Source organism: Haliaeetus albicilla, chromosome 14 (genome assembly GCF_947461875.1).
Source record: "Haliaeetus albicilla chromosome 14, bHalAlb1.1, whole genome shotgun sequence".
NCBI classification, from domain to species: Eukaryota; Metazoa; Chordata; class Aves; order Accipitriformes; family Accipitridae; genus Haliaeetus; species Haliaeetus albicilla.
In genome coordinates this window covers 1567807-1575812 of record NC_091496.1, presented here as the reverse complement: position 1 = coordinate 1575812, position 8006 = coordinate 1567807, and the positions used below count along the sequence as shown (strand labels likewise).

General features: G+C 65.5%; 1 long non-coding RNA gene across 1 annotated transcript; it reads left to right on the top strand.

Moving 5' to 3' along the window:
• Positions 1 to 237: 237 nt before the first annotated feature.
• LOC138688916 (uncharacterized) lies at positions 238 to 8006 on the top strand. Its single transcript, XR_011327686.1, has 2 exons — positions 238 to 1113; positions 7920 to 8006. It is a non-coding gene; the product is annotated as an uncharacterized lncRNA (long non-coding RNA).

Here is an 8006-nt window from a genome sequence, read left to right as displayed (position 1 = left end):
TCAGGGCTGGGGCAAGAGCCAGGGCGGGGGGGGGGGGGGGGGGGGGGTGTGTGTGGGTGGGAACGGGGACGGGACACCCTTCCATCACCCCAACGACAACCGGGGACCCATGTCCCCCCCCCAGACCCCAACCCCCGGAGCCCATCCCCGTCCCCTCGGGGCGGGCGGCGGCAGCTGCGGGCTCGGCGGTGCCTATCGGGTTGCGGTCCGGTGGGGGGGGGGGGGGTCAGGATCGTTTTTCCTTCCCCCCCCCCGACCCCGAGGTGTGTGTTTGGGGGGGTTAAGGAGCGGGAAACCGGATCAGGTGCGCGGTCCCGCTGCTGTCGCCGCCCGCCCGGTGTCCGGTGTCCGACAGCCGGTGAACGGCCCCGACGGCAGCTCCGGGGCGGGTCGGACACCGGCTATAAAAATCACACACCCCCCCAAAAACACCAAAAAAAAAAAAAAAAAAAAAAAGAAAGGGAGAAAGAAACCGCCGGTGAGAAGCTCAAGCCCTTTCTCCGGGAGAGCCGCCCGCCCCGAGGCCGCGGGGATGGGCGGGAGCCGCCTCCCGTCCCCGTTAAGGGTAAAGGAAGGATTGAGCCGGGCGGGGGGGGATGTTCTCCTGTTTTAGGAGCCCCCGACCCCGCGCTGGGTGTTGGGGCGGGGGGTTACCCCGCCATCGACCCACCGCCTGAAGGGCTAACGGGGCGGGAGGGGGGGGACGACCGGCACCTCGCCGGTAACTTCGCGAGTGGGCTACCGAGGGGGGGGGTGGTAGTGGCCCAAGGTGAGCCCGGCCCCCCCCCCCGCCCCCCCCTCACCATTCGCTTCCACCCCCGCCCCGGGCCCGGCTCCACCTTCTGGGGCACCTGGGCCAATTGGGAGCCGCAGGGGGGGTCCCCCCGGCCGGGCTAAGGCCGCCGCCGCCGCCGCTCCCCGACACTTGGGCGAGCGCCGGGGCGGCGGGTGGCGGCGGGGAGACCCCCCCGGGGGGTGTATGGGGGTTAGGGAGGTGGTAAGGGTGGGTGTTTGGGGGGGTCCCGTGGCCGTCGTCCTCCCCTCCGAGCCCTGGGGTGACACCCCCCCCTCCCCACGTCGGGTCCCGGAGCAGAAGCAGCGCCCGGAGCAGAGGTAAGTGCAGCCGCCTTGGGCCCCCCCATGGGAGGGAGGGGGGGGGTCTGGTTGGGGTCCCCCCCGGGGCTCAGGGATCCCCCCACCCCCCCCCCTTGGCCACCTCCTTCCCTCCGGTCCCCCCCACGCAGGATCCGGCGTGTCCCGTTTCCCTCCCCGCTCTCTCCGCTTTTTCCTCGACGTGGGGTCCGTCTCCCCGACTGAGCCCACCCCACTTCACACACACACACACACCCCCGCTCAGCGTCCCCCCCATCCTTCCCGGGGTCCCCCCAAAACTTCTGCCGTCGGGGGGATGGCAGCGACCGCATCTCACCGGGGCGTAGCGGGTGACAACGAAATGGGGGTCCAGCCCCGTCCCCACAGCCGCCCCTTGGCCTGGGGGGGGTTATTTTGGGGTTCAGGGGTGCTCTCCCATACCCCCCCCCCCCCCCCCCCCCCCGGTGCGACGTGTCACCGCTTTGCAGCCCCGATGGCAGCTCCGGTGTCACCAAATAGTGCCGGTAATGAAAGCCCGGGCGAGGGGGAACCTCCAACGTGGGGAGGGTGCTGCTTTGGGGGGGGGTCCATACCCCCCACCCCCCTGGAGTAAGTACCCCCCTGACCGCCCCCTGCCTTCGCCCCGGGGCTGCGGAGGGTAGAGGGACCCCCGGGGGGGGTCAGGCGTGTCCCCAGCCCTGCCTGGGGACATCGAAACCTCAGTCGGGGGGGGCAGGGTGGGGTCCTGCCCCACGCTGGGGGATGCTGTGGGGTGAGGGGGGATCTCCCGGGCACTGGGGCAGCCGAAGGGGCCATGGCGGGTGTCTCCGGCACTGCGGCACAAATCTGCCCAGTTTAGCCCCGAAACGGAGCTCCTGGCTGCACATGGCAGCTCCGTCGCTGTCTCTCTCTGTCCCTGTCCGTCCCTGTCCCCGTCTCCATCTCCATTCCTGTCCCCATCCCAAGCCCATCCATCCTTGTCCCCCATCTCTGTCCCTGACCGCATTCCCATCTCTGTCTCCGTCCCTCTCTCCGTCCTCATCCCCGTCTCTGTCCCCATCTCCATCCCCATCTCTATCCCCATCTCTATCCCCGTCTCCGTCCCCATCCCTGTCCTCGTCTCCATCCTCATGCCTGTCTCCATCCCTGTCTCCATTCCCGTCCCTATTTCCATCTCCATTCCCATCGCTGTCTCCATCCTCATCCCTGTCTCCGTCCCCATCCCTGTCTCTGTCCCTGTCCCCATCTCCTTCCCTTCCTTGTCCCCATCCCCATCTCAGTCCCCATCCCATTCCCATCCCCATCCCCACCCAAGCTCTCCCCAGCCCCCCGCCGGCGATGCCGACGGAGTGGGGACCTGCGGCCTCACGAATCGGGGTGTCGAGCGTGGGTGGGCGCCCGCACCCACCGCGCCCCACGGTGGGGAAGACGTCGGCAGCGGCCGTGGCCCCGAGCCGCCGCCATCCCTTGTCCCTCGCCGTGGGCAGAGGCAGCGGCCGAGCACCATCTTGGTGCTGTCGGTGCCACGAGCATCCCCAGGCGACGCCGGTGGCCTTGCGGGGTCGGGGACCTTTTTTTGCCCCATCCAGCCCCAAAACGGGGCTCGGGGACCAGGGGAACCCCCCCACATCCCCAAGCCGAAGGTCTCGGGCCTTGCGGCGGAGCCCTTGGAGGGGGTTGCCGAGAGCGGGGCCGGGGGGGCCCCGGGGAGGGGGTGGCCAGCATCCGCAATGCGGCAGCTCCCAACGTCATGAGCCGGGGTGCGGCGGCTCCGCAGAGGGGCAGGCTCAGCCCCGGGGCCAGCGTGGTCCTGGGCTGCTGCAGTGGCCTTGGGCGGAGGCAGGGGGACAAAGCTTTGGGGGGGGGGGGGGGGGGGGGGGATCACCCCCAAAAGCTGCCAACCACCCCCCCCACACCCTCACCCCAAGGCGAGTGGGATGCGGCACCCGCAGACTTCGGGGCGCGGAGGGGGTGGGGTGGGGGGGGTCAACGGGGAAGGGCCGAATCCTGCCTGGCGCGGTGCCGGGGCCACGCGGGCCGGCCGACGGCGGGGATTAGGCGAAGCCGTCGCTTTCAAAGTCACGCCAAGGATGGCGGAGGGCTCGGCCTCGTCCGACATCGTGTCCCCCCCCCCACCCCAGGGACCGGTGTCCCCAAGCCACCGTGGCGGTGTCCCCCCAGGTGAGGACGGTGCCGCGGCCTCGGCGGGGGGGTCCCTTCCTTTTGGGCTGCTTGGCTGAGCGCCGCGGGGCTTTGGGGGGGCTGCCCCGGGCTTTTGGGGTGCTTTGCTTGGGGGTGAGGGGGGCGAGGGCTTTGCTGATGCATCCCGCAAGGCGGGTGCGGGTGGTGGGGGGACACACGTCTGTCCCCGCCGGCGTTAAGCCCTCCATGCGCAAAATTCCCCAAATCATGGGGATGGGCAAGCCGAGCAAGCGCCGCTGCTTGTCTTCAGCCCCCAAATTCGAGGCCGGACGGGGTGCGAGGGGTCGGTGGCTGTGTCCTCGAGGGGTGGGGCGGGGGGGTCAGCTCCTGCCGATGGATTCGGGGCTCCCCGAGCTCATCCTGGGGCCGCTCGGCTCGTTGGGGCCTCGGCTTTGCCGACACAAAGGAGACTTTGTGCCTTCCTCCTCCTCCGCCGCCGCCGCCATGGCCGCTGGGGCCAGTGTCGCATCCAGCCGGGGGGTTCGCAGCCAGCCTGGGGGGGGCTTTGCAACCATCCGAGGGGTTCGCAAGCTTTTGGGGAGATTTGCAGCCACCCAGTGGGTCTGCAACCTTTTGAGGGGGTCTGCAACTTTCTAGGAGGGTCGCGACCATTTGGAGGGTCTGCAACCATTTCGAGGGGTTGCAATGTTTGGGGGGGGGGGCTTGCAGCCATCCAGGGGGGGTTGCAGACATCCAGAAGGTTGCAGCCTTCTAGGGGGATTTGCGGCCATTTGGAAGGTCTGCGCCCATCCATGGGATTTGCAGCCATCCAGGGGGTTTGCAGCCTTTTAGGGGGCTTGCAAGTATTTGGAGGGCTTGCAGTGTTCTGGGGGGGCGCCTTGCAGCCATCCAAGGGTGTTGCAACCGTTTTGGGGGTTTGCAACCATTTGGAGGATGCGCAGCTGTCAAGAGGGTTTGCAAGCTTTGGGGGGGGTTGCAGCCATCCAGGGGGTTTGCAAGCTTTTGGGTGGCTTGCAACCGTTTAGGGGGGGTTACAACCGATTAAGGGGTTTGCAGTCTCTTGGAGGGGGTTGCAACCATTTGGAAGGTGTTTTAGCCATCCAGGGGGTTTGCAGCCTTTCGGGGGATTTACAACATTTTGGGAGGCGGGGAGGGGGTTGCAGCCACCTGGATAGTTTGCAACCATGCCGGGGGCTTTGCAACCATTTGGAGGGTTTGCGACCTTTTGGGGGAGTGCGCAACCATCTAGGGGCTTTGCAACCATCTGGGGTTTGTGACTGTTTTGGGGGTTTGCGACTGTTTTGGGGGTTGCAGCCATCCCGGGAGGGGGGAGGGTTTGCAGCCCTCCAGCAGCATCTGCTCCCTGCAGACCCGAGGCCGAGACACCCGCGTAACCTCGCAAAGGCGGCGGCTGGGAAATGGCTTCCAACGCCAGGTCCCGGCATCGCCTCGGCCCCATCCCGCTGCGGCGCATCCCCGAAAATCCCCAGCGCTCGACCAGCCAAGCTGGGGACCAGATTTTCCCCATCTTTCCCAGAGAGGCGGCATCAGGGCGAGCATCTCCCTTCGCTTGATGGTTCCCGAAGCATTCTTGCCGGTCGATAATAATTTATTCTCATTTTTTTCCATCACTGTTTTGAGGCTGGAGACCAGGCTGGAGGCATTCGGCTCTGGCTTATGGAGGATTTGGGGGTGGAAATTAAGGAAAAAAAAAAAAAAGGAAGGTGCGAGCTCGCTACTCCTGTTCTGTGTATGGCACTGGTAGAATTCACTGTGCAACCCCGCGGTCAGTGAATTACCATAGGGCCATAAACAGAGCAGAGAAAGACCCGCGAGCCCTGCGGGGCCGTCACCGATGTCACCTGGCCCGTTTTGGCACTAGCACATTTTTGCTTTTATTTGTAGCTTTCGAGCAATTATGTGTAGTGCCAATATGGGAGAAGGTGGAGAGAGCAGCGCCAGGGTGGGGGACGGATGAGCATCGGTGCTGGGGAGGTGGTTTCAGCGGGGGGGGGGTGGTGCTGGGAGCGAGGGATGCTGCTGGGGATGGGAAAGTGGAAACCACCCCAAAATTGCTGGGGTGATGGAGGGATGTCCGACAGACCCCATCTGGGGGTGCTATTGGGGGAGGGTGTCCATCCCAACGTGGTGTCCCAGCCCGTGGAGGCATCTCAGCCAGGCCGTGTTCCCCGTGGTGGCCATCACGAGCAGGATGGGACAAACCCCCCCCTTCTTGTCCCCTCCTGGATCCACGGTGGTGACATCTCCCCCCGGTTAAGCCAAGCATCCTCACGGGGGGAATCTGCTGAGGCTGCACGCAGAGTTTTTTGGCTGGATGGGTGAAATTTTTTTTTTTTTTTTTTTTTTTTTCCTAATTTTTGCAGCTTTCCAGGCCTGGCACCGTGGCTGCGTGTTGTCCCCCCCCCGACCCCATCCCCACAGCAGGGTCTGGCTGCTGAGTCGGTGCCGGTGGTGCCAGCAGTGCCCGGCCCCGGGGCTGCCTTTGGCAATGGTAGAACTCACACTGGTGCGGTAGCAGGATCCGGTGGTTCTAGACTTGCCAACTACAGCCCCGGGGAACCACCGCGGACATGGGCCCCTGGCACCCGTGGGTGCAACCGGCCACCCTGTGCATCCCCCTCCCCTCTCCCAGGGCTCTGCTGTTGTGCTGGGAGGGTGCTCGTGGGGTCCTGCTCCGTCCAGTATGGATTTGGGGGGAATGCGGTGGGTGTCTGTGCACATGCGGTATAGGGGGACAGTGATGGTGAGCCCCCCCCCCTACACCCCAAGGAGAGGGTCTGGCATTCCGGGGTGTCTCCGGGGGGGGGGGGGGGGCAGAACAGGGACCTGCTGGATGCTGGTCATTGGAGCAGCGCAGCCGCGTATCCCCGCGTGACTCCGGGCGTTAAGGGCTGATCCGGCCCCGCGATGTGGTCAGGGCAGCTGGGGGGGGGGGATTAGGTGGCCAATTCCTACCCCCCGGCCCTGGATCCTGCCCCTGGCCCTGGATCTGGCCTTGACACAGCCCCCAGTTTCTGGGAAGTGGTGGTGGGGAAACTGAGGCACTGGTGAAGCAGCTTGTGGTGGCAGCTGCCTCATGTCCCCTGCCTTTCCCCAGGTGCAGGAGGGATGGTGACAGGTTTTAGGAGGGGGACGGGGGATAGCATGGGAAGGGGCAGCTCTGGGCTGACATGTTGGGGGGGGGGGGCTGTGCACACCCCCTTCACCCCCCCATCAGGCCCAGGGCGGCTGGTCGGGATATGTAGGGCAGCGCTGGGTGATTACGGGGCTTTCGGCGTAAGCCCGTGGAGATTGGATCATGCTGGATTAGGCTGCACACTCAAATCATCCTCCCTGCGCCGGGGGGGTGAGGAGGGACGGATGGGGGTCCCCATCACCCTCCTGGGGCTGGTGAAGGGTTGGGGGGGGGGCACAGTCTGTCTGTGTGTCTGTTCATTCATCCATCTGTCCAGTCAACCCAGCTAGCAATCCAGCCACCTATCCTTTGTCTGTACAGCCATCCATCCTTCTGTCTGTCCAGCCATTGAACCATCCATCTGCCCATCCAGCCGTCCACCCATCCATCCATCGCTCCATCTACCAGTCCATCCGTTTGTCCATCCAGCCAGCCAGCTATCCATCCACCCACCAGTCCGTCCGTCCATCCATCCATTCATCTGTCCAACCAGCCATTGATCCATCTACCAGTCAGTCTGTCCTTCCCTCCCTCCCTCCCTCCCTCCCTCCCTCCCTCCCAAGGGGGGAGCAGGGGCGGAGCATCATTCCCAAGCCCCACCCCTTGTAGGCCACACCCACACAAGAAGCTCCACCCCTCCCCAAAAGGCTCCACCCCCAGCAGTCACCCATAGGGGAGCTGGTGCCCCCAGGACCCCCCTCCCCAGTAACCCACATCCCATTGAGAGTCACTCCAAGACCCCCCCCATCCTGCCCCCTCCCAGCTGCAGCAGCCGGGGTCATCCTGAGCACCCGGCAGTGCTTTTGGGGTCAAAGCCTGCAATTTGGGGTCAACTCCTGCAATTTGGGGGTCAAATCCTGCAATTTGGGGTCCACCCTGGGCAGAGCAGTGCTAGGATGGAGGAGGGCAGAGGCAGCAAACTCAGCTGGGCCAGACATAGGACCCCACACTCCGGGACCCCCCAATGCCCAGGGACCCCCCCCCCATAGTGCCCAGGCTGGGGAGGGGAGCAGGATCCAGCCCCACCAGCCTCTCCCCAGCTGGGAAATCCAAAGCGAAGCTTGCCTGGGGTGCTGGGGCGAGCGTGAGCCACCCCAGCGGGAGGCCCCGACCTGCTTATTAAAGACCGATTAGCAAAGATTAAAGCCTCACGGCAGCGTCTGCCAGGCCGAGCTGCCCCCACCCCTGGCCGTGCTGCGGGATCCGGGGCTCCTTCAGGGCACCCCAGCCTGGCCAGGGATGTCCTGGGGACCCCGGACCCCCCCCCCCCCGGATCTCCCTCCCAGCAAATGCAGCATCTTTCCTGTCCGAGGACATCGAGCTCGGCCGGGGATCTGCTCCCAGCTCGGCCGGGGATACCCACGAGCACCCCATGGGTGCTCCGCTAAAGCGGCCACATTTCTCCTTTCCTTCCTTCTGTCCGTCTGTCTGTCCTTCCAGCCTTCCTCCGCTCTTTTTCTTGCCCCAGGTTACAAGAAGCCCGCAGGATTCACCGCACCGGAGCCGGAGCTGCAACCATCCCGCACCGGCGTTCAAATAAAGCTGCTGAAACCCA